This window comes from Callorhinus ursinus, unplaced genomic scaffold (genome assembly GCF_003265705.2).
Source record: "Callorhinus ursinus isolate GAN/ISIS: 27379988/994484 unplaced genomic scaffold, GSC_fseal_2.0 scaffold4, whole genome shotgun sequence".
Classification (NCBI taxonomy): domain Eukaryota; kingdom Metazoa; phylum Chordata; class Mammalia; order Carnivora; family Otariidae; genus Callorhinus; species Callorhinus ursinus.
In genome coordinates this window covers 150,440,738-150,467,009 of record NW_027397066.1, presented here as the reverse complement: position 1 = coordinate 150,467,009, position 26,272 = coordinate 150,440,738, and the positions used below count along the sequence as shown (strand labels likewise).

Sequence of the window (26,272 nt, the reverse complement as noted above, 5' to 3'; positions counted from 1 at the left end):
GTAGGGAGTCTGCTTCTCCCTCTGCCCCTCTCACCCCATTTGTGCTTGCTCTCTCTCTCTCAAATAAATAAAATCTTAAAAAAGAAGAAGAAGAAGAAGAAGAAGAAGAAGAAGAAGAAGAAGAAGAAGAAGAACAGAGCTTGCTGTTTTTTTGGACTGTTTCTATAATCCCTGCCTGCAACTCGATCTGACCAAAGGAAGTCTGGCTGTCTTCCCCATGCTCTGAGTCTGGCCCATTTGGGGGCATCCCTGAGGAATGAGGAGGAATATTCTATCCCAACCAATGGCAGAGAAACCTAGTTCTCACCTCTAGCCACCCAGATGGGAATTCTCAGAGGAACTTCCACAAAAATGAATTTTCAGGCTCCACTCCCAGGGGTTCTGATTCAATTAATCTGGGGCAGCACTCGGCCATCAGGGTGTTTTTAAAGCCCCCCAGGGGATGTGAGTGAGCGGCCAGGGCTGGGAACCACTGGTCTTGAGCTAGAAACCCTAGACTAGGGATCAGATGGCCAAACTGTAGGTGCTGTCAGGCTTGCTGAGCCTCAGTTTCCTTGTCTATAAAATGGGGGTGATAATACCAGCCTCCTAGGTTTGGGGGATTGGCAGAACTAAGTTTCGTACACACTTTCTGCAGGTTTAGGATGCTTTGCAAATGCTGGGTGTTCTCAGGAGGGGCTTCCTGCGCAGTTTCAAGGTCACACAGGTTTCTTTAGAATCTCTCAGAATCTAGAGACCTATTAGCAGCCCCTCCCAGGCGCTGGAGGCCTCTTTGCAGAATGTTTTGAGTGTGCCTCGGGGTGGCTCTACCTTACAGGATTCTTTCCCCCCCAGACAGGGGAGCTCTGATGGTTTCCAGTGAAGCTTTGTGGAGAGGATCTAATCGCAGACAAACCGTAAGTAATGCTCCCTCCACACCGCAGTTGTGTGAGCAGATGACACGGACTGTTCTCTCCCTGAGCTGCACACTTCACTGCAGAAGGCAGGGGCAGCTGTGGCTGGAGGGAGAACCTGTTAGGGAAGGGTCTTCCCTTTGGAGTGGGAAAGAGCTATGACTCCAGGACTTTATGAGGCTGCCTCCAAGGGTAGGGAGAGTTTATTTTAATTGGCGGTTTCTAAAGTAATCCAGAGAAGGCCTGTGAAGACGGTGTCAGAAGGACTTGGAGGCATTAACAGGAGCGCCAATGCACTGTGAGTCAGCTAATGATGATCCTTTGATCTGCTAAGCTTAGGGAGTGTGTGAAAGAACCCGTGTACGCATACTCTCTCTCAAGCCTCCCAGTGGCCCCGAGGAGCAGGTGGGATCACCCCATTTCACAAATGAGAAAATCAAGGTTGGGAGGGGTGAAGTGAGTCACCCCTGACCACAGACAGGTGCCGGCAGCCGGATTTGGGTACAGTCTTTGGACTCTGGCTGGCCTCTGTCTACTCCAGAGGTTAGACCCCCTGCCAAGGGCGCCCCGTTCTGTGATCTTGGACATGTCGCTTCTCGACCACTCTGTGCCTCTGTGTCCTCTTCTAAGGAGAGGAGATAACCAGGATTGTCTACAGAATTTGCTGGGCTCGGCGCAAAATGAAAATGCAGAGCTCCTTGTGGAAAAGTATTAAGAATTTCAAGATGGCAACTGCAGAGCATTTCTGCAGGCACGGGGCCCAGTGGGGCTGCCCAGTCCCCTCGCTCATGAAGCCGGCCCTGATGGTAATAATATCAGCTTCATGAGCCATTTCCAGGATTGAAGTAACAAATATCGAGCCCTTCCCATGGTGCCTGCTCTATGGTAAGCCCTAGACAAAGTTATACTTTAAAGCTATTATTCTTAAGATGATGAAACCTATGAGTGCTACATCAGTCATGTGACCAGATAAACTACTCTGTGCTGCACTGAGCAGTCACCCCGTTCATCCCAGACCTGCTGGGTGGCCTGAGCCACTACCTGCACCCTGCATCCTTCCCTCAAAGCTGACTGAGATGACGTCGATTGGCCCCAACTCCCCCCAGATGTTCAAGTCTCCCCCTCAGAGTCTCATCATGCAGCGGTGACTAGCAGGTCTGCCACAGGAAGGAGAAGAAAAGCCCAGCTTGGAAAACACCATTCTCCATAGCCCTACTCCCTTCGCTCCCTGCTCCTATTCTAAACACCCCTGTCCACCGCTCAGGGCCCCAGAAGTGACCATCTTTTTTTTTTTTTAAGATTTTATTTATTTATTTGAGAGAGAGAATGAGAGACAGAGAGCACGAGAGGGAAGAGGGTCAGAGGGAGAAGCAGACTCCCCGCTGAGCCGGGAGCCTGATGCAGGACTCGATCCCAGGACTCCAGGATCATGACCTGAGCCGAAGGCAGTTGCTTAACCAACTGAGCCACCCAGGCGTCCCAGGAGTGACCATCTTTGACAGTGTGTTATCCACATGGTAAGAGCAAAGGCAGGGGGCTGAATGCCTCAGCTCTGGCCCCAGATGTGCTCCCCAGAAACCCAGTGCTGGGGCTCAGCTCTCTCCTCTCAGCCTCCGTTTCCTCCTCTGTACAAAGGGGCTTCCTACCCCAACCCGCCTCATGAGGATGCTGGGAGGATCAGCTGGAAATCTGGTGCATGAAAGCTCTCTGCAACCTTTGAAGATCTGTACCCACCTGAGGATTATTATTAGCATCAAGGCATGTGTGGGGTGTGGAGCACCCTGAGTCAGGGACTCTCCACTTGAGGTGTGTGGTCACCTGTAGCAGGCAGGGACGGAGTCCTAGACTGCTTCCCACGGCCCCCAGCACATGCAGGTGGTGTGGATTTGCTGAAACAGGACCCGTTCTCCATTCTCCTGGTCCTCAGATGGTGTCCCGGGGATCGCTGCCCCTCTGGATGCCCTGGTGCCCAAGAGCCCCTGTGGAGTTGCTCCCCCTCCCCTCCAGCTAGGCTGCCAGGAGCTCAGCTGGAATGTCACGACTCAGGTCACCACAGGGATGTGGGCACTTAGTGGGCACTCAGCTGGGTGCAGGGAGCAGAAGCCAGCCCTGGACGGCTCCCTGGTCTGAAAGAGCAGTAGAGACTTCCCTTTCCTCTGCACAAACCGGGGATTTGGGAGCACAGGCGCTGGGAGGAAGAGCCCTCCAACACCTGGGCAAAGGGGCTTGCTTTATATCTAACCTAAGTCCTTCCTGCTGCTGGGGAACACATTTTCTCTCCCTCTGAGCCTTGCAAAGGTGGACAGCCTGGGGAGGAAAGCTAAAGGATGCTGGTAGAACCAGGCGCCCAGAAAAACAAGGTCAGACCCTAATCCCACCACGCCCAGGCATGCTCTGCCAGGCGGGCCACCCGGCTGCCGGGGGACGTGAAATTTCCCGCAACAGAAGACAAGCCTCAGGGGCGCATCCACCTTATTGTGGTAGAGACAAGCCAGCGCCCGGGGACCTGCGCTGCCTGGGAGGACTGCTGCTCGAACACGTTCCTGGCTCACTCCAGCCCACGGTTGGTTCAGGGAAGGAGGCTGTGCCAGCCATGAGCTAACTCCCGGGCTGCTGGAGGAGCCAGGTGGGTGCAGCTCAGTCATCTGGCCAATTATGCCCTGTGTCATCATAACCTAGTCTGTTCACTTGGACCACTTTCAAACCCACTTCCATGGGTTTGGGCTCCATGGAGGGCAGGGGAGCCATGCAGCGGCTGCTAACCCATTCTCTCTGTCTCTCCCTGTCTCTGTCTCTCTCAAGGGTGAAGGTAGCATGAAGATGAGCCCGTTGCCTGACTGCACTCACTCCCTATTGCTCTACATTCTAAGACACTCGAAAGCCACCCTCGCCCTGTTTGGATCCCCAGGCTCATGCCTGCTCCCTGCCGTCTGGGGTTCCTTGCTAGAACTGTTTCATTTCTTCTCCACAGTATGCAATTTCCCCACCGCTCCTGTCCCATGGAGCAGCACGCTCTCTCACCCCCTCGGGGCTTTGCACAAACTGTTCCCTCTGCCTGGAACACCCTTCCCTCCCTCTACCCCTCACTTCCCAGGGGGTTCCTTTTTCAGGAAGTGTTCCTTGACTCGCCCTAGCTGCGTGTGCCTGGGATGCAAGGAGAGCACATCAGAGAAACAATTATCTCATCACAACAATATTAGCTGATTCTTACTCAGAGCGGACCACGCCAGGCATTGTTCGAGCAGCGTTGCATGTACCAACACATAAGTCCTCACAACAACCCTACAAGGCAAGTAGTGCTGTACCCATTGCACAGATGAGGAGACTGAGAGACACAGAGAGGCTGAGTAGCAGAACTAATGAATGGGAAAGCGGGGATCTCACCTCTGCTGTCCAGCTCCGGGCTGGCTTGTCAACCCCTGGGCTTACCGGCCCTCTCAAGCCATAGCACTGCTACAAGGAACTTTCCTGGTGCTTCCTTTACCAGACTCTGAGCTTCATGAGGGTGAGAACACGCAGCACTTAGCACCGTGCTGCTCTCTCTAAACGTCTGTAGAATGAACGAGCAAGTAGAACAGATTCCCCCTTGGGCCTCCTCCCCGTGCACTGTGGCCTGTGCTCGCTCCAGTCTGAGCCGGTCCGGACAGGCTCACAGAAGCAGAGGCGACCTGGTCCCCTCACCACCTGTCCTCATGAGACCTGCCCTGACCTCAGAGTCCCAAACACAGGCTGTCAGGCCCTAGGAAGACAGGAATAGCCCCGTCCTGCTTCAAGTGCCAGGACTGGGAGCTGGTGCGCCGGGCCATCCAGCATCACCGCTACAGTTGGAGAACCTCCTCTATGTCCAGCATCGTGAGGTACTTTCCACCCCGTGTCCTTTCTCTCTTCTGGAAAGAGCATTTGTCTGTGTGCTTCCTGTTGAGTAAGGGACAGGTGGGGCTAGGTAGGGAGAGATAGGTAGGGGGCTAGGTGATCAGGCTCACCAAAAATCCCAGAAATGCTGGGGAGTAACAGAACCAGAGATAAGGGAACAGAACCACACCACCTCGTCTGTCTTAACCAGCAGAGCCGAGAGAGTCAAAGGAGAAGTAATCATGGCGCTATCAGGGGTGACATCAAGAAGATTCAAGTGCCTGGCCAATGTTCTATAAGAGACAGACCGTAAAAGCCCTCAGGGGTCCCTATTCAGGTCCCCTCTCACTCTTAGGGAGCTTTTTTTCTTTCCTTTCTGTTCTCACCCTCACTGAATAAACTTTCCCTTCACTTCACCCTTTTGTGTCTGTGAGACTCATTCTTCGACTCGGTGAGACAAGAACCCTGAAACCCTTTCAAGACGGGCATGCCTTCTCGGTCCTGAGTAGATGGTCACATGACCCCAGCTGGGCCAATCAGAGTCCTCCTAGGTTTCTGTACCAGAATTATCCAGAAACCAGCCATGTTCCATGCAGACCTGGGGCTCCTGGGGGCCATCTTGGTCACCGCAGGGAGGAACTGTGTTTCTGATGTTTATAACCAACATAAGCATGTGTTGGACAGAGAATATAAAATAACACAGTGGATATTTGTTGCCATTTGTCTTGTTTGTTTACCATACACTGCTTTCAGGGGGCTCTTCATCTTGTGCTGGACAGCAGGCTGGGTACCTCTCCTCTGAGCCGAGAGGATCAGATCCTCCCTCCTTCCTGTCCCACGCCCTGACACCCAGGTGAGAGCATGCGACTTGAGCTTGGCCAGTCAGATGCTCAGGCCCAGGCCTCAGAATGTGGGGTGTGAGGTGCCTGCGTGGCTCAGTCGTTTAAGCATCTGCCTCCAGCTCAGATCATGATCCCGGGGTCCTGGGATCGAGCCCCTGTTTTTCCCTCTCCCTCTGCCTGCTGCTCCCCCTGCTTGTGATCTCTCTCTCTGTCAAATAAATAAATAAAATCTTGAAAAAAAAAAAAAAAAAGAATGTGGTGTGCATGAGGCCCAGAAGCAGAAATGGTTAGGATTCATTTGTGGCCACATGAGCCTTGGAGGCAGATGTGAAGTGCAGGGGAGGTGGCATTATCTTAGCCAGATCATCCCTGCTAAAGGGCTGTTGGAGGACGTGATATATAATAAGAAATATAGATTTGGTTTCCAACCCCAGTTTCTGAGACAGAACTCCTGTAACCCTTGGAATGTCCTAAGTGATGAGAGCAGTAAGAATATTTCTTGTTGCAATGTCTGGGTTTTGTCTCTAGTTCTTGAAATAGCTCTAGAGCCAGAGAGGTGAAAGGAGTGTCTTACTATTCATAACAAGCCCCTTTCAACCGCACCTGAGTTTATGTTAATGCGGGGACTCACTTGAAAGCCCACTCTGTGATGAGAAGGTTGGAACTTGCAGCCGCGCCCCTGCCCTAGGAGGCAGGGGAGGGGGGAGAGGGGCTGGAGATTGAGTGGATCGCAAATAGCTAATGATTTGATCAATCGTGCCTATGTAATGAGCCTCCATAAAAACCCTACCCAAAGGGGTTCAGAGAGCTTCTGTTTTTGTGCACACATGGAAATTCTGGGAGGGTGGCGCACCTGGAGAGGGCATGTGAGTTCTGCACCCCTTCCTCCCACCTTGCCCTATGTACCCCTTCATTGGCAGGTGAATGAAAGTAAATGCTTCCTGAGTTTTGTGAGCCATTCTAGCAAACTGGTGAATCAGAGGAGGGGGTTGGGGTCAATTCCCAATGTATTAGCCAGTAGATCAGAGGTACCAGTGACAAGCTGGGACCTGTAGTTGGCGTGGGAAGCGGGGACAGTCTGCGGGACTGACCACTTGCGCGGTCTGACACTGACTTTAGCTCGATGGTGTCAAAATTGAGGGAGCTCATGGGACACGCAGTTGGCATCTGCAGAGAGCCAGAGGGCTGTTTGGTGTGGAAAAATCACACATCTGGTGTCAGAAGTGTTTTGGGGAGTACTGTGTGAGTAAAAACCTAGCACCCCACGGAGTCGGTCTCAGACAAACCATTTAATTCACAGGGCCTTGCCTCCCACTCTTTGTTTTCTGGAGCTGCCTTGGTTCTGCCTGTTTTCTCCTTTGGGTCTCTACCTCCCGCCAATTCTGTGAACTCCTTACAGCAACACTGTTTTCTGGTGGTTAGACCAAGAGCCCCAGCTGAAAGGAGAGGGGGGATGTGTAATTCATCTGGGGAGACAGAATCCATCCCTGAGGGCTCAGCAGTATCCTAAAACAGCATGCCATCCAAAACACTCTCCCCTCCCCACATTTCCACGTGCCCCTGAGAGGCGGGTGGGGCCCCCTCCAGCTGAGAATCACAGGGCCCCCCCCTTTTGAAAGTGGGGTTGTTGCAGTGTCCACCCTGCAGAGGTAGAGGAGGATGAGAAGAGAGGGGAAAGGGCTTGGCGGACTATCATGCATCTTAGAAACTTTAATTCAGGGCAGCTCAAGCCACAACTCACACGTGAATTTTATTCTTTCCTTTTCTAAAGCAACTAATTTTTTTTTTCCCCCAGGAGGTCTGGGGCGTGGAGGCGGAGCTTTGACAAGGCGGCTTGTCCAACCAGGTTTAATCATAAACCCACAATGCTTATCTTAAATGGGGCGGGGGGGGGGGCAGGGAGGAGAGACTCAGGCCTGACCTCCGGTGGTGGCCCACACAGGCTGTGAATTTCTAGTGCGTGCTCTGCACACTGGCTCGAGTGCTCATGACCCGGGCTGAGAGGCCGGGGGACACAGCCCTGCGCCTTACAGGGCTGCCCAAAGGAGCCAGGGAGCTTGGAGGAGCTGCCAGAAAGTGGGTTTTCTCTCCTGTCAGAGGTTGCCATGGTGACTGAAGCAGGAGGGGACACCCGCTGGTCTGGCCCTACATAGCTCATCTTTATTCCATGTCTTGGTCTGAGCCGGTGTTGGGAGGGAGCTCCTGAGATGGGGGAATGACATCTTGCAGAGACTGGACCCTAGTGGGGGTGAACTGCCCTGGGACAGTGTGTGTGTGTGTGTGTGTGTGTGTGTGTGTGTGTGTGTGTGTGTGGTGGGTTACACTGTTGCATGTGTGCTCTAGGTGTGTGGTGGGGGATAATAGTAAGGGAAGGGGGATGGTACCAGGGTTGTGCATGTCGGTGGGATCTTCCTCAAATGCCCCCCCAAGATCTACAGACCTCAGGGGACAGCCCACCTGTAAGGGCCGCATGCTGCCCCCCCTAGAAGAACCCTTCATTTCCCACTTCCTGGAAGTCATCTCTGCTGCCTGGATGACTCCTCCTGGCAGCAAGTCACTGTGAGAATCCAGCCATTTCGTCTAAGAGTCCGAGACGCTGCTGCCTGCCCTCAAGCCTCGGCTCGGTCGGCTGACTGATTGCAGGCACCCACTTCACGCATTTCTGCTCAGATGTCCCTTCCACATGGAGACCGGCTCTGACCATCATGCCGAGATATCCTCCCTCGTTTTACTCTGTAGCTGCTATCACTCACCATACAACTATGATATTATATGTTATTTGTTTACTTGTTTATGGTGTGTTTCACCCCCTAGAACGTAAGCTCCGCGAGGGCAGTGATGTTCTCTTGCTCATTCCTGTGACCCTAGCACTCAGAACACAGTAGGTTCTCAGTAACCTTGTTGAATGGATGAATGGCCTGTCTGGGACCTCCCTGCTCCTTACAAAGACTAAAGCTCTGCTTTCAAGCTCAGCTAAGGGGTTGCTTCCACTCAAAAGGCCTCAAGGATGCCTCGCCCGCCAGGTCATTCTTTGAATTCCCCCCCGGGACTGGCCTCCATCATGCTCACCACACATTTGCCTGTTCGACACTCCTCAGGGAGTGTTCTGCCTCCCTGACCAGACGTCTAGCTCCTCAATAGGAAGAGCATTGCTTTCTCTTGCGTCCCGAACACAAGGCTCTACAAACAGTAGATGCTCAAGAAATGCTGACATGGCAATGCCGTGAATTAGTGAACACATTCCAGCTGGAGTAGTTCTACCTCTGAATCTGCCCAGCAGACCTCCTGCAAGTTCATAGGTAAGACTTTCAAGGTCAGAATGAGTCTGAGCTGGGAAGTGGGGTGGCTTGGGGGGGCTGGCCTCAACTTGATGTTTTATCCTTCCTCCATAACCTCATGTTTGAATATGACCAAATCTTGGAGCATACTTCAAACACCACCTCATTCTACAGCCTTCTGTGTTCTTTCCAAATAGAACCGATTGCTTCTTCCCCTAACAAATTTTTTTTAGGGCTTTTCTGCACCAACTAGTCTAGGTATTGGCCACTTCTCTCCTTGGATCACATTAGTTAGTTACATTTGTGATGTACCCGTTAGGTGGACAGATATCTTCAGCATCCCTTCTGTGAGGCCTATCCCAGTGTCATTTCAGTGTTCAGAAGGGACTGTGAGTCCTAGCTCCCTGCCCATCACCCCCACCCCCAGGGATGTTCACGTGACCCAGACTTAAACATTTGTTTTAGCCCTTACTCTGCCTAGAGTAACTGGTCCAGTGGATGTGTGCCCGGCCAGGCAAGTCCAGTCTGAATATTTTCATGGGATTTAAATATAGGCATCTGAAGAAACAAGGTAGCTTTTCAGCCTGGAATTTCCAGGATGCATCTTTCTCAGCCTCATGGAGAAAACTCATTTACATTGAGAAGGAATAAGCCTTTAGGAAGGAGAACCAAAAGAGAGGCAGAGATAGAGAAGGTCAACATATTCAGAGCCATTGGATCCAACAGTGCCCAAAGACAGAAACTCCCCACTTCTATGCACTAATACATTCTCTCCTTTGCTTGGACTAATTTAAGCTGGACTTCTGTCCCCTGTCATCAAGAGGGGCCCAAGTCACCTCCCTGTACTAACTGTGGGATCTGTCTAGGAACAGTCTGATTCCAATTCTTCCCCATACTTCTTATAGCTACTTGTTTGGTAACACCAGTTCAATTTTAACACATATTTTTGGTATAAATAAAGGAATATATATAAATGGCCATTTCCTCTCTGACTGAGTACATCACCAGTTCAATTTCAACACATATTTTCGGTAAAAATAAAAGACATATATAAATGGCCATTTCCTCTGATTGAATACAGGAATAAAAATACAAAATCCTAGAATCAAGAGGAAGAGGGGAAGAGAAGCATTTTCTAGTGGCTACCGTGGGCCAAGCACAGTGCAAACGTCTAGTTGAACCCTCGAAATGGCCCTGAGATACGAATTGTATTCTCCCTGCCTGACAGGTCATATACAGGTGAGTGAAGAAACCACCATTTGAGCCCAAGTTTTCCCAACTCCACCATTGTGACCATGCCCCCAAATAGCTTCATTTGTAGAAAATAACAGGACACACGCTTTAGAGTATTTCAGTGTTTTAAAGCCCAGGTTCTTAGGAATCCCAGGGGCAAATAATGCCATTTAAATAGTCTTACGGCAATGCTTCATTTTCGTATTAAACTGATCTGGGCAGTCGAGGAGGATGAGACCCAAGCAGCTAGACTCAAGTGCCCCCCCCCGCCCCCCACCGCCACCCCTTGACACTGGGAAGCCAAACTGCTGCAGCATGAGGGTCTCTCTCATGGGCTAGAGCCCGCCTTCCAGGGCAGGGCCTGGCAAGTGAGGGGACCCGAGCCTTACTCAGGACAGTTCTGCCGTTCCTGACTGTGATACCCTCCTGGACAAGTCACATGCCTTCCTGGAATGTGAGTGATGCGCCTGGCATGGGAGACAGAGCTCATTTCTTTTGACCATGGTGTTGCTGTTGGGGGCCTGGTGGCTCCCAGGCCCGTCCCAGGGGCAGCTGGGATGCCCAGACCTGAGACTGCCGACGTGGGGGGATGAGCTGTTGGAGGTGAGGCCCAGTCTGGGATCCTGGGAGGTGCAGGGAGGCTCAGTGGGCTGAGTTCCTTACTCCCCTGGACTTTCCTGCTCCAGGCAACCCCAGACAGCCTCCCAGCCAGGGTCCCAGCCCTGCTGCTGGTAGATGGGAATGAGACAGCCATTTGCGGCAGACCCAGCCCAGGGTGGGAGACAAAAGAGCCCCTCACCTGAGAGTCAGCTCCAGGGACCCTGTCCCAACCCGAGCGACCGAGGCGACTTACTTCCCCTCTCAGGGCTTCTGCTTCTCCCCTGCAAAATGTGCAATGTGGGTGCAGTGGCCTCTGCACTTCCTTCCACCTTGACACTCGCAGAGTCTAGACCAGAGCAGCCGGTGGGTGGTCACCATGTCCCCGAGCTGCACCCATGAGAGTAGGGGGGCAGAGGAACCCACTTACCCACACTGCCCCGGGGGGTGTCTCCCGGTGAAGCTCGGTTTCCAGCGTCCACTGCTAATGGTTGTTACCTTCACTTATCATTCAGAGCTTCTGTTTCCACACCTGGAATAGCAAGAAATATCATAATGATTTCGAAATCACCCTGTACACAAAAGTTCACAAGTTTTTCCCCATACACTATGATCTGGGCTGGAGAGGCCTTCCTGAGATTTCAACCACAGACAAACTGCATACCAGAGACGTCTCGAGACTCGCCTGGGGTCACACAGCTCCATTAGTGGGGTTGTCTGGGCTCGGATTCCTCTTCTGGCTCCAAGTTGAGCTTTTACTGTCTAGAATACCTGGAAACCTTGCTTCATTCCACTGGGATGTTGTGAGGCAAGATTCTATAAAAAACCCTTGTTCAGACCTTTGCACATTCAAAGTGCTCGGCCCGTGCTGAATAATTGATGGGCTCTGCTCTGGGGTGCTCAGTGCAGACGCACAGGCCTCCTGCCACACACAGGGCTGGGAACGTGGAAACCTTTCCTATCGTTTTGCCCAGTGAAAGAAGTTGCTCAGAAAATCACCAAGAAAGAGTTGTGCTCCCTGTTGCTGCGGGGAGAGGCCCCGGCTCCTCGGCCCTGCAGATCTAATTTACTGCCTCACTGAAAGGAGAGGAGAAAGCGCAGGGCTGCTGCAGGGAGGGGGCTGCTGGGCCGCCCAGGGTCAAGGCCACAGTGTCCCCTCCAAGGCTGCGAGGCCCTGGGAAAGGGCTGCTCTGCTCTGACAGGCAGGGAGAAAGGTGCCTGAGAATCCTCAAGTCCGGTGAGGGAGGAGGGGTGCGGGAGGAAGGGGGGAAGGGGCCATGGGAAATGCAGAGTCTGAAGCAGGGGCCCTCCTCCAGGGAAAGCCAGAGGAGGCAGAGACGCCCAGGAGGGGACTCAGGCAGCCCGTTGCCGCCCCAGCCCACTGCTGCATGTGACCACAGCACTTTTCTGGCCAAAGGCCATGGCATTGGGGATTACGGGGTAGAAAGCGGACACAGAGTGGCCTTTAAAGCAATTTGCAGAGATCAAAGTAGAACGCGGTTCAAGCGGGTGTTCTGGCTGTAAAAGTAGGGAACACTTCACAGCTGACTGAAACTCGGGGTGCCATTTCACAGCTAAGGGCGCTGGGGTGTACATCGTCCCCCTGTGGGGTTCGGTCCACCAAAGCGTCTCCCAACGAGGATGTGTCTCAGCCCCTACACAAGGCAGATCTAGAACTATCCAAATCCACAGGATAATTGGCTTCAACTTCAAATAAGCAGAATCAACGAAGTCCAGCTCAAATGGGAATTTGTTTTGATGATGGGCTTTCTATTTTGCTCTGCATTACAAGTTCCAAAGCCTAATGGTTTAGCAAGGACTTCCTAAGAAGTTTCATGGTGTGCTCTGTGCTTAGGCAAGTCACTTCACTTTCATACTCTGTCTGGGTGTGCTGACCTCTCCAGGGATTGAAGGGCCCTTAGAGTTTCCCTGTGTTTGGGCAGGGCCTGTCCGTCCTCAGGAGCTGGGGATGGAGGGCGGGGGTGGTTCAAGCCTGAACTCAGCCTGCCTAGCAATGTCCAGCGCTGCCTGCAGCTAACCCGAGGGGTAGGACTGTGCCCACACTGGGGTTTGGAGGGAACAGTTGGTTCAGGCAGAACAGAAAGTGGGATGTGTGACCTTTCTCCCCATTCATGTCAACTTGAGCTGTGCGTAGCTGAGGGTAGGAATCAGCAGCAGAAGAAAGAGATAGAGCAGGTTAGGGATGGTGCAGGGCTGAGTGTTGGGGGACAGGGGTTGATAGCCCAGTCCCACCACTTACTAATTCTACCACCTTGGGTAATTGATTTAACCCTCTAGGCCTCAAGTTCCTCATCCATGAAATGGGGTTCATACTACCTCAAAGCTTTGGAAGGTCCCAATGAGACAGAGTGTACGTGAATTCTTAGTCACGCCTCTAGAAGGACTATCCCCTCTCATCCATGACAACGCTTGGCTGGGCTTCTCCTTGGCCTATCAAAGGGCGGAACGGCTGCCAAACCGTTCAAGTTAGCTCATGTACGTCTGTATGCTCCAGAATGCTCAGAACATCACTTTCCTGTCAGCTCAGTACTCTGGGTTGCTCCAATGGTCTTTTCTAACCTGCAACCCTGATCAGACTGCACACTTCTTGAGGGCAAGACCATTGTCTTATCTGTGATACAATGTCTACGATTGATCTTAAAACCCTTCTGTGTGGTTTCATTAGGCTAGCTGCAACAAGGGTGCATTCAAATCGGGACTCCCACTTCTGGCCAGCAGCCTCAGGCAGAGGGTCTGCGCTCCAGAGGGGGCTATGGCAGGTGCTTTGGTTGTCTTTCTCTCTGCTCAACACCAGGCATTTGATAATTTACAGAGTAAGTGTTAGAAATGCATTCTCCTTGGTGAAAACAGAGGTATTCAAGATATGTGGGTTGGCCAGAATTACCTGAGGCATTCTTGACCTGGAAAGGCAGGGTGAAAGAATCTAGTGAGCTCTCAGGGGAGGGGTGGTCAGGACACCTAGAGAGACAGATGGCTGCGACCTCACCGAGTCCACAGAACAAGCTGTATAAATTCTGCTGGGCCTGTCTGCAAATAGTTGTTCAAAAAATGTCTACATAGGGGCGCCAGGGTGGCTCAGTCGATTAAGTGTCTGCCTTCGGCTCAGGTCATGATCCCTGGGTCCTGGGATGAAGCCCCATGTCAGGCTCGGAGCTCAGTGGGGGTCTGCGTCTCCCTCTCCCTCTGCCTCTCCCCCTGCTTGTGCTCTCTCTCTCTCAAATGAATAAATAAAATCTTTAAAAAAAAAGTCTACATATGTGGCAGAATGTGGTCTGAGGCTTGCTTTCATCCAACCTGCTAACGAGGTTCACCTTCACCTTCCTCAGTGTTTGCAGTGGTTGCCCTCCAGCAAATAAATGGACAACAACCCAGCCAAACCCTAGAATCATGACCGAACGGTGTCAGTGCTCAAAGGACTGAGGACGTAGTGTCACTTTTCACTTTATGGGGGTGAGGGGAGGGGGACAGTCAGGGCTCCGAGAGTCCTCCCAGGCAAGGATCCTGACCCAGGACTCATCACCCTGAGAGTTCCCTGGCCTCTGGGCCCTAAGTGCCCGGCATACGCTCAGAGGCTCTGTTGGCTTCCTGGAATGAGGAAATGCTGCTCGGCCTTCAGTAAGCCCCGAAACTGTGGCCACAGTGGAGGCCACTGTCTGGGCCCATTATGTACCCGGAAAACCAGCTCTGAGCTGGGCCTTTCCTTCGAGGTCTCAAGGGACAAGCCCTACGAGGAAGTCTTCTTGGGACCCATTACTACTCCCACAATTAGATCAGATTCTGGGTGTGTGTGTGTGGGGGGGTAATTTCTGGCCATATTGGAGAGATTGTCTTGAAGAAACGGTGCTCAGGCTGTACCCCGGATAAGCTGAACCCTGGCCCCTTCTTGGGGCTCTGCAGAGGCTGCTGGGCAGGGGTCCTGGGGTGAGGAGGCCCCTGATGCTGGAGTGCTCGCTACTCCTCTACCCCTTGAGATGAGAGCCCTTCCTCTAGGAGCGGTGGCCACAGGGAGGTGGGCAGCTGCCCTATGAGCTCCCTTCTCTAAAGGCTTTTCCTGGGTGGGTGCTGTTGCAGGATTGGGGAGCATTCAGGAGGAAAGCAGATGGTGTGGGGAGTGCAAGCCTCTAACCTCTCCTCTTGCCCACCTTCTTTCTCCCTTTCTTTCCTTTCTCTCCCACACTTCTCCAGAGAGAAACGGGGGTGGCGGGGTGGCTCTGGGCTTTCACACACCAGGGCAACTGTGCTGACCATGGAGAAGCTGACATTTGCAGCCTTCCAAACTCATGTTGGCAACTCAACCCTCTAGGGCAGCCCAAACTCTACAGGCTGATTGCCAAGTTCCTGGCTAAACCCCTTTCCAACCTCCTGGCTCATCCTCCCTGCTCCCACCCTCTCTGTAGCCCCTCCCTGTGCCTTCGAGGTGGGCCTGAGCACTGCTTCAGAATTTGCCCCTTCCTTCCTTTCTCCTCACCCCAATCCACATCCCAGGGTACATTTGCATATTGAGAGCCATCCAGGCTAATCCCAGGAGATTTCCAATTAGTAAGAACTCCCTCAACCATGTTCTATAAACCAGGGAGCAAACCGTTCAGCTTATCATTCCTCTTCCAGCTTTCCAAGTAGCTCAACACCCCTGTTAAGCCAAGAGTCAGTTAGAGCATAGCGGCCAGAGGGGTCTGAAAATTCCAGATGCTTGTGTGGGGGCACAGGAGTTTTCCACTAGCCAAATTTACCTAGAGAAAAACCACCTGAGTGTGTGGGGAGCCTCACAAGCAGTTTCTTCCCCCTTGGCGAGAGGGGGAAGAGAGAGCGAGAGGGGGAAGAGAGAGAGAGACCCACAGAGCCCTCTCTGTGGGTCTCTCTCGGCAGACAGTTAGGCATTGCCTTAATTTACTTCCCTGCCAGAGTCCTTTTTTGGAGGGAGGCCAAGCTGGTAGATACGGAAGCGGGACTATTCATGTTGTGGAAATCCACGGGTGTATTTGGGAGGCAAGACAGGAACAAGTGCGTGACAAGTTGGGGGACTTCGGGTGGGCAGGGGGGAGAAGGGGGTGAGGGAGAACCCCTCTCTCCACTTCAGGCAAGCACCAATGAAGTGAGCCAGGCTGCACTGCCGAGCCTTTCAGGCTCCTGATGCAAGAAATGAATTTCTGGGCTCCACAAGGTCCCTCAGGATGGTAAGGGGCGGTCCCCGGACACAGGATGAGCCCTGCCACACAGCTCTCAGTTTCTCCAGGTGCAAATGGTTTCTTCCCCCTCTCTGAGCCTCTCCCCTCTCATCTCCTAAAGCAGCCTTCCTTTCATTTTTTTTTTTAAAGATTTTATCTATTTATTTGAGAGAGAGAATGAGATAGAGTATGAGAGGGGAGAGGGTCAGAGGGAGAAGCAGACTCCGCGCTGAGCGGGGAGCCCGATGTGGGACTCGATCCCGGGACTCCAGGATCATGACCTGAGCCGAAGGCAGCCGCTTAACCAACTGAGCCACCCAGGCGCCCGGCAGCCTTCTTTTCAGAGCACTGCCTTAGGAGTCAGGCACCTAAGGCTGACTCTCAGGCTCTTTTCACTAGTCACCTGAGCCGAACAGAGTTACTGAGTCTCTTGGAGTCCCATCGGCAAAATGGAGATACAGTGTCCCCTCCGAGGTCCATGGTGAGAATAAAATGACCAGTGGATGCGAAGGGTTCTCAAGCAGTGCCTGCTCAGTAAATGTACTCAGAAAAGAGCTGTCATCTCTATCCACTCTAAGCACAGCTCAGGGCTGCTTTGCCAAACCTCTTAAAAACATGCTAGCAGAAACGAGCGGACGCCGTCGGGGAGAGGCGCCATGGCCGCCTCGCGTCTTCCAGGACTTTGCCCAGCACTCTCCCTTCTCCATCCCTTGCCTGGCGGGCGGCAAGGACCATCTCTGGGGCATCGGAAGGGAAGCTGCTTTGGGACCCTGGCTCCCTTGGGCACTTAGGGGATTCCCCTGTTGATGGGGACCTGGCTCATCCCACCTGGGATTCACCAGGAATGTCTGGGAGTGGATGGCAACTTAATCTGGGAGAACATGCCTGTGGGTTTAAGAGGAGGTTGTGGCCCACCAACCTAGAATCAGCCTCTCTTCCAGACCTTCTCAGGAGGAACCACCCACCACAGAGAATGAAAACCAGATACAGACAATAAGGGATTATTTTAAAAGCCGAACATGCGACCTGACTTGGTGGAGGGAGACACCTGTGCCCTAGCCAAGGACCATAGACCTTCCTGCCTTTTCTTAGTGACCCCCCCTCCCCGGGCCGGGGGCAGTCTCAAGGCTGACCTGCTCCTTCCCCTGGGGCCCTTTGGGCTGCGCAGTTCCCTCTGATCACACTGGCCTCAGTCCTTCAGAACACCCAGGGCCCAAGTGGCCTGGGTTACTTCTTCTGAGTTAGGGATTGCTTCCTTGGGGCAGGAACTTGATGTCACCGTGCCTGAAGTAGGTTGGAGGGGACAGGGTGGCCTTAGAGATGACAAGCAGTCTGAGAGTAGACCTGGAGAGACTGAGTGGGGCTCCTCCCTCTCAGACGGTGTACCCCAAATCTCCAGCCAGATCTTAGCCGTGGAACGGGCCAGCGAGGAGGTGGGAGATGGAGTCCAGCAGGCTGTCCCACTCCCCATGAGACAAGTGAGCCCCCCCAGGGACGGTGAGGCAGAACCCTGTTCTCCTGCGGGAGGGTTAAGGGGTGTCCACTCCAGGGTGGGATCGGTGCTCCCCAGCCCCGACCAGGCTGTTCTCTGCCAGTGCCTGCTCTGGGGACCTGCGGCCCCGAGCCCCCTCCCCTCCGGATGCCTCAGGCCACAGCCCCACCACCCTCAACTGGGCGCCCAGCCCCGACCCCGACCCCAGTCCTGGGAACGTCCCCGCCCCTGTCGCGAACCTACCTTCCCTGGCGCGCCAAGGCCCTTTCCAAGGGTGTCACCCAGCTCCCCGCCTCCTTCTCCGTACGCGGGCTCCCGGCGCCCGCCGCAGCCTCTGGCCCCGGCCTCGGGAGCTGAGCCGGCTTCTGCCTCCCTTTCTCTTTGCTCCCGTGAATTCTCGGCACTATTCTTTTTTTAAGGGACTTTTTTTTTTTTTTTTTTTTTTCCTTCCTCGTTGCGTCGGGGCGGTTGCCTGGAGACCGCGGGGCTCTTCTGCCGCGAGCGGTTTCAGTCCGATCCCCGCCAGCGTCTCATTCAAGCCTCTCCGCCCGCCGCTCCGGGGACCCGGGACCCGCGGGGTCCAGCAGACGCGCAGCCGGGTCCTAAAGCCCCGCTAGTTGCTCCTTCCCGCCAGGACCTGAACCGGTGCCCCAGCCCAGCCGCAAGGAGAAGCAAACCACACGCGTTTGCCAAACCCTAGACGAAACCAAACCCAAATATCCCTTTTTTTTTTTTTTATTAAACCTGAAACCAAGGCAGTTTTTCCCTCAAGCATGGCAACGTGGCTTTGCCACTGTCAGCAGTTGGCCTGCGTGGAGGGGGCAAAAGAACGACCTTGCAGCTCGCGTGAGCAAGCCCAGAGCCTACAACCCATCCACAGGCGGCCTGAGTTCAAACTCCCGGCAGCACGTCCCATTGCTGAGTGCCTAATATATGAGACACTATCCCAGCGACTCTGCAGGGCAGATGTGGGCGTTTCCAGCTTACGGATGAAGAAACTGAGGCTCAGAGCAGCTCCGTAGAAACCAGAGGTTAAGTAGAAACAGACGTTCTTCCAGATCGGTCTCCCAGACCAGCTGGGAGTAGTCCAGAGGGGCCTGCCCCAGAGCATGTGTTTTCCCCACAAACCACGGGGTGCCTTACGGCATGTACTTCTCTGTGCTGTGTCAGCCACTAGAGATGGTTATATTCTAAGGTCCAGTTCCTGCTGCACCGGAGCCTACAGCTCCAGGCACCTACAACGCATACGGGACCCAGCCAGGGCTGCCCCATCCTGGCCTTCAGGGTCAGTCCTGCCTGGAGACCCAGGGCTCCGGTCCAGAGCTCCTGGAACCTCTGACCCCAGGGCTGATTACCGGCAGTTGGCTTCATTCTTAGGGTGGCTTGGGACATGGCCAAGTTCCTTTCTTAAGACACTTGAGGTTGGCAGGATGCTTCAAAATGATCTAATCTACCATCCTCACAACAACATGGGATGGGGCGGTGCAGGGCAGGCATTGTTTTCCCAACTAACAGATGTACACACTGAGGTTTGGGGCTGTACAGTGACTTGCCCGGGTTTCGTGGGCTGGTCTGGTTGTGGCAACTCAGGGGCTGAGCCCCTTGTGCTGCGTCCCGTGCCCCGTCCCTCACCGTAACTCCCCATCTGTGCGGTGTCCCACTTCTTCCTTTCTGCCTTCACTAGGACGTCTGCCAAGGGAAGTTGCCTGAGGAGACATCCTGCTAATGTGAGCACCTCTTCATGCTGGCAGGTTAATGTTTCTAGCTCAAAAGTGTACTTAACGGATTTTTTGAAAAGTCCCATCATCAACCCCACCTTGATTCTAGAAATATCGATCCAATCCTTCCACTTCTTCCCATGTCCTTTGCCACTACCCTGGTCCAAGTCACCGTCAGCCTGCCCCAGCTCCAGCACAGCCTCTTACTGACTGTGCTGCACCCACTCTTTGCCCCCGCCCCTGAGCCAGGACTCGAACACAGCCAGAGCACACTCTTCAAAATGGAAATCCAACCTTGGCTTCTCCCTGCTTAAAGACCTCCAACAGCTCCGTTCCTCCCAAGATTAAAACCCAGCATGGCCCATCATGCCTGCGTGGTCTGGCTCTGGATTCTCCTTGGATTCCACCTTGCATTGCTGCTCTGCTTTCCAGACAGACATTCTTCTGGGTCCTTCACCTGCTCCTTCCACATGGGGCTGGCCACACTTCTGCCCTCTGAGGGAACCCCAGGTTATATGTCCTCAGAGCCCTACCTATCTCTCCTTCATGGCCCAGTTGTAATTTTTATCTTTATTTGTGAAGTATTTGATTAATATCTGTCTCCCTCCGAGGCTGTCAGCTGAACAGGACAGGAGCCATGTTTGCAGGCAGAGGGCTTGGTCTAGACTCAGGGACTCAGCCTTCTCTTTGGCTGGGTGTACCTGGCCACACGGGCCTGTGCTGAATACGTAGCATTTGGCCCACTGCTGTCCAGTGTTCTGGCCCCAGCGTGTGGTAAGTGCTCCAGTGTCTTCTTGGTGGAGCCATCCCACCGCATCTAGAAACGTTTTCTACAGTCTTACCCTCCTAACTCCTCAGTTGGCATGGGACTCCTGTTTAGCTTTCTTATGAGTGCACCGTCTTCTGTCTTCACGTAGCCAGGCAGCCTGTCCGGGGCAGTGATGGGGTCTTACCCTGTGCCTCCCATTCAGCCTGGCATATGCCTAGGCAGGAAGGTAGTCAGTGATGAAGACCAGGAGAGTCAGTGAGGAGGGTGGAGTAGAGGAGGAACCAGGTCTCTGTTGGAACAGTCTCAACCCTAATATCTAACCCTACACAGTGGTCAAATGAGTTATGTTTAGAGCTCTAGCATAGGGTAGTATGTAGCCATACAAATATTTTCAGGGGCGCCTGGGTGGCTCAGTTGGTTAAGCAACTGCCTTCGGCTCAGGGCATGATCCTGGAGTCCCGGGATCGAGTCCCACATCGGGCTCCCCGCTCAGCAGGGAGTCTGCTTCTCCCTCTGCCCCTCCCCCCTCTCATGTGCTCTCTCTCTCTCTCTCTCTCATTCTCTCTCTAACGTCTAGTTTTTTTATATGTGGAGAAAAAAGATAGGAGGATATATGCATATATGAGCTGTGGATATCTCTGGGTAGTAGGCTAACAGGATTTAAAATTTCTTCTCTAGACTTGCATTAATTTTTCTGTGTTTTCTACAATGAATAGTTTTTGTGAATAGCAACATCAGGAAATACTACTATGAACTAAAAACGGCCCTGTGTTTAGGGTAGCTGATGTCTCCTGCTTTCTACGGCCTTTTATGCCTCTTACGTGGGGTGCTGTGAGGCTAGGCTGGAGCCCAGTGATGGGTCGGGGATCCCCAGGGCCCAGAGTGGCAAGGCCATCTGGGGGCTCTTCCCCGCAGTTGCCCATGTGGACCAGGGAACGCTGGGCCAAGCCTGCGAGAATGAGTCAGGACAGCATGCTCGTTCTAGGGCTGCGTTTTGGGGCGGTCCGGTTATCCGATTTGACTTTCCTGGGGCAAGGCGTGATGATCTATGAGATGGCTGGCCCCGGTGTCTGGAGCTCCTTCGTGAGCGCATGTGCCGGCTGACGGCAGCTTCACTGATATCAGCCCAGCACTTTACAGGTTACGGAGCCCTCTCCTTTCCAGCAGTGCCGAGAGGGGTGGGACAAGAGCTGTGGGAGTTGACACCAGGGAGGTGACGTGGTGGAGGTACTGGGGCAGATCCTGTGGACCTGGCAGACCATGGTAAGGCCTCGCCTTCCTCCCAAGGGGATGTGCAGGATGCACGACTCAGCCCTCCCTCACGGCAAAGCTTTATCTAAATTCATCTCACCTGGGCCTGCTGGCGTATTTAAGCTACTCAAGGGCAAACTCTGTCGTCTAAGGCTCCTGCGGATCCCTCAGGGTGATTCAGATTTGGTCCCCATTCACTGACTGAGAGAAGGAAGGAAGAAATTTCTGTTTGGCCGGATTGTACGGCCACACCCTCTCCTGCTCCCGGGAGCAATGAGGACTTGCGGCCCTGGGCCAGAGTCCACCAGCTTCCGCTGTCTGCCTTTAGGAGAGACTTTCCCATCCGGGGGCCCAGGGTGTCAAGAGGATCCAGGAAGTGTCAGTCATTTGGCATCGACACTAGCAACAGTAATGGCTCTTTTCTGCCCTTATCTCTCCGAAGGGGATAATTCAAACTGGACACAGAAGGGAGATGGGAGGAGGGTGGGCAGTGTCCCCTCTTATGGGGAACTCGTTAGTTCAATGAGCGTTTGTGAGCGGCTCACTCTGTGTCACCGGGTGCTAGGCATTGGGGTAGGGTACCTGTAGCTGATGAGTGTAGAAAGATAATTAACAAAGCTTTGACCTTAGAACTGGAGTCAGGGAGGTGATGGACACCTTGTAAGCCCAGATGAGGATGAGTGGGAGCTGGTTAGGAGAGGTTTTGGGGAGACGTGAGGTGCAGTGCAGCAAGAGGGGGAATCGTGTGCAGGACAGAAATGCACTTGAGCAGACTGTGAGAGGGCATGACGGGCCCAGATAAGTCCTCTGGGCATGATCCTGACGGCAAGGGGTTAAGAAGGGAGCGTGCCATGGCTTTTGTATCTCAGAGAGGCTGAGTGGATGTGGGGACCAGATAGGAAGCAAGGCGACCAATAAAGAGATTGCTTCCATTTTACTGGGGGTGAGAGGCCCTAAAAGTCTAGACCACGGCAGGGAGGGGCTCACTGCATTTCCCGGGTGAGGATGGGTGATGGGGAAAGTAGCATGGTGAAGAGGAACTGTCTGGAGGCAGGCAGACTGAGAATCATTACCTAAAAGATGCTGCAGAGAGTATTTCTAGGCCCAGCACCGGCACATCCTAGTGACGACCAGAAAGAGGCCTTCCTGGGCATGTACAGCATTTGAAGGAAACCCGAAATGATTCCACTAATATGGCAGTGAAGCAGCTCTGATGGGCAGGGGAGAGCCTTTTAGATTCTTCTAAGCATTACCTCACCCAAGAAGCCTGGTTCCTTTGAATGATGGAAAGAGCTCTGGATAGGAACCAGGGGATCCAGACTCCAGTTCTGGATCTGTAACCACGTAGACATTTGTCAAATCACTTCACACCCCCCTCCCCTCCCGCCCTGCCTTGGATGGTTTCCTTCTCACCAAAAAGAGGAGTTCAAGCTCTGGCATATTCTGACCCACCATTCCGTGATACTCCCCACCCATCTGTCATGCTGGGCTGTGTCACGGGGCAGGGCCAGAAACTGCAAAGTGGGAGGGTCTGGCAGCTACCGCATGTCTGGACTGGCAAGGGGTCCAAGCCAGCTAGACAGAGGCTAGGATGACAGCTCGCAGGTGAGGCACTCATGAACATATCCTGAAGGAGAGCCTACTTGTTCTCTGCCCTGCTTTAAACTGGTTGGGGGGCTGGGTGGGTGATGAGGTGGTCACAGAGCCACAGGCGGAACGAAGATATCTAGGGCCTGCCAAAGAGCTCTGCCCCTTCAGGAAGAGAGCAGAAGGATGCCCAGCTGCTTCACAAACTGAACATTGAGCCCAGCGGCCAAGCCAACAGCTATTGCTAATGAGTTCATTCTTTTCATTTCCACCAGCCAATGTCTGATGGTACCAGACGCCAGGGGTGGGTGTCAGGAGGAGACATTGTCACACACAGACATGAAGTTGGACTTAATCATTCTGTCACCAAGAAAACCTAGACCATACGCATGGGCTCTCCAGGCAGATCCAGACCTGCTCACGGAAGGTAACAGAGTGCTGGTCATCGGTCACAGAGCCCTGGGGAGGGATTCTAGGAGAATCTGATCCGGGGGCCTTCATATTCAGCCCCTTTCCAGGAATTCTATCCGGAGGACAGAACTCCCTACCTGGGGCCAGAAACCCCCTTATATTTATCTGCTTTCCAAACATCAGCTCAAACCGACTTCCCCATAGGTGTGAAAGCAAGTGGGATACACACTTTCTCTCCCGCCCCAACCTGACCGGTGAGGTTGGAAAGAAAGTATATTGTGGTGCACAGTTCAGGCTTCGGGGACCCTGGGTCTTGTCCTGGCTCTGTCATTTGCTGTTGGACTGCTTGGGGCCAATATTTAACCCTTCGGACCCTAGGTTCTCATCTACACTTTGGGGGTACCAGTATCTTCCACCGTGGGTTATCGTGAAGATTAGAATTAATACCTATAAAATGCCTGACAAATGTTTGGCACAGAGTACGCACCCAAGAAACGATGTTTCCTCTGTTGTCTCTGTGCCAACTGATATTCGATGGTGTACCGTCTGAAATGAGGCGTGCCTGTAGCTCTTTCTAGTCTAATGCACAGCGTGAGCAAATGTTAAACAATCAAGCTGGCCGTCCTCCCGAATATCTTAGCTGCCTTGTTTGTCTTCTTCGGACATGAGGTAGCTCTGTTTGGAATCTGACATCAGGAAAACAGGACAGAGCTCCGGGCAGACGAACATACCCCATGGCTGGGCCACAGTTTTCAGGCACAGACTCAGAGCACTTTCTGGTGGGGGATGTAGCAAGCCACATCGGCAGGGTCGGCTGCCATTCTACTGACTGGCGTGTCATGATGAGGACTGTTCCTGGTTCACAGAGAGAACCAGGCAGGAGACAGAGAGAGAAGAGAATAGAGGTAGGCACACAGAGACGGGCTTGCTTACTGCCCTGCAAGGTGGGAGAACCCAAGGTGCAAATGACAGATTGATGAGCGCAGAGAAATCACTTCTGCGGGGTCCCCCTGAGAAATCACTTTCAGGTTCATGTTTCATGATCCGCTCAAAATGTTCAGCAAACCAAATCAGCCCTCCTTGAAAATGGTTGTTTGTGATGATGTCATAAGCCTCTAAGAAGGAAGGGGAGAGGAAGAGAGAGACAGAGAAACGAAGGTGGAGAGAGGGGGATGGAGGGAGGGAGGGGAAAGGGAGAGAAAGAGAGGGAGAGGGAGAAAGGGAGGGAAGGGGGCAGAAGAAGAAGAAGGAGAAAGGAAGAAAAGGAAGGTGTTCAGAATGGTGCTACGGTCTGCATGTGTCCCCGCAAAATTTATATGTTGAAACCTGCCCCGCAATGTGATGGTATTCGGAGGTGGGGCCTTGGGAGGGAATTAAGTCATAAGAGTGGAGCCCTCATGAATGGGATTAGAGCCCTTATAAAGAGACCCCTGAGAGCTCCCGCTCCCCTCCTCCCATGTGAGGACACAACGGGAAGACAGTCAGCCATGACCCCGGAAGTGGGCTCCCACCAGACACCCAATCTACTGCTGCCTTGATCTTGGACTCCCAGCCTCCAAAACTGTGAGAAATGCATTTCTGTCATTTACCAGCCACCCACCTTGTGGTATTTTGTTAGAGCACCCCCAAAAACCGAAGACAGTGGGGTACATTCTTCCTCAGTGGCCTGGTCTCCTGGAGTCAGGAGCCTCTGTAAGTGAACACGACACAGCCAGAATGGACCAATAACTTCCTCCTGATTCTTCCCACTGCCCCTCCGATGAAGGTCTTGGTCCATGTAGGCCCCAGGTGGTCTAACTGTCATAGGAAGGGCTGAGTCAGCCCAGGGCTAAGGGTTATGCAGCTAAGCCTTAGCCACAGTATACACCCACCTCAAGACAGCCTCACCACGCCTTCTCTCTGTAGGACGCACTCTGTTCTCCTTGAACCTGACCTCCATTTTAAGAGCCAATTTCCCCACATGGGCCATTCCTGCATCCTTGCAAGTCGGGGCTCATGGCGCTGGGAAGAGGTTGGGTTCTCTTAGAATATTACCAATGGGTTGGGGATGACTTGTTGGCAGTAGGGAGAGAAGAGCTGCTTAGAGCGACTATACAAAATCCTCTCAAACCCCCCCACCCCGCCCTCCCCCACTGGCCCTTCTTACCCTGAAGTCCAGCTGTCCAAAAGACCCAGACCTGTGCAATCTCAGTGGCTAAAAGAAATCAGATGGAGCCCAAAAGGAAGTAGTCAGAGGCCAAGTTTAAAATAAGACTCAAACTTTAAACATCATCGTCCTTCTGAACAATGTCTTTACAAAAGATTTCTTGTCATCAGAAGAACCATGAGATTTTTAAAACCCGCTCACATAAAACGTGCCCACGCAAATATATCTCATACCTGCAAATTACGAGGTTCTAGGCTATCTATACTTGTGTGATCTACCTTAAGTGTTAGAAGGGAATAGAGATGTTTGTTTAAATAAATCTGGTCAGTGCACCTATTTGCAGATCCCAGAATACATAGATTCTCCAGTCTCTCTCTAAAATGTGTTAATTCTGCTTCTGTCTTCCCCCAAGATCCACCCCTCTAACTGGAATTGGTGCCCCTCATCTATGCTTCCCTGTCACCCGAGGCAAACAGCTACCCTAAGACTTCACCCTGAGGACATGGGTCTCTTGTGCATATCTTCTATAGATCCCGAGCCCTGTGAGGTGAAGGATGGTGTCTTACTTCTGTTCCCAGGGCCTGGGACTGGGCTGGCACTTGGTGGGCCCCTAATCAGTGGTGCTTGTGTAAATGAACAAATGAATGAATGAATGAATGAATGAATGAGTGTGCATTCTTATAAAGCCTTGTGCTTAATCTCCTCTACAAAGAAGAAATGGGAGGGAAATGAGCTAAGTCAGGGATGCCAGGAATGTTCTAGATGGGCAGCTGGCGATGGGATGGGTGGTGGGAGGGCTAAGCCATTTGTCCTCTCCCACCTAGGAATGAGCTTGCTGGGACTCCCTTAGTTCATCTCAGATGTGGTCTGGCCACCACTAGCCTCACCCACTCTGACTCAGGGAAAGACAGGGAGGGGTCTCTTCCCTGTTATTAAGGGACCTGTGTGATTGCTTCTCTTCCCAAGGAGCGACAAGGAGGTAGTAGATTACTTCATTTCCTTTTCCAGGAAATCAGC

At 52.9% G+C, this 26,272-nt stretch overlaps 1 protein-coding gene across 1 annotated transcript in view; it reads right to left on the bottom strand.

The window, feature by feature from the left end:
* FAM167A (family with sequence similarity 167 member A) overlaps positions 1-17,933 on the bottom strand; it is a 43,127-nt gene extending 25,194 nt beyond the window's left edge. Inside the window, exons 1-2 of the mRNA XM_025873751.2 lie at positions 17,617-17,933; positions 11,126-11,227 (exon numbers count right to left, since the gene is read on the bottom strand). The gene's annotated coding sequence lies outside the window, so the exon portion shown is untranslated. The remainder of the gene's footprint in view (positions 1-11,125; positions 11,228-17,616) is intronic.
* Between the last annotated feature and the right edge of the window lie 8,339 nt (positions 17,934-26,272).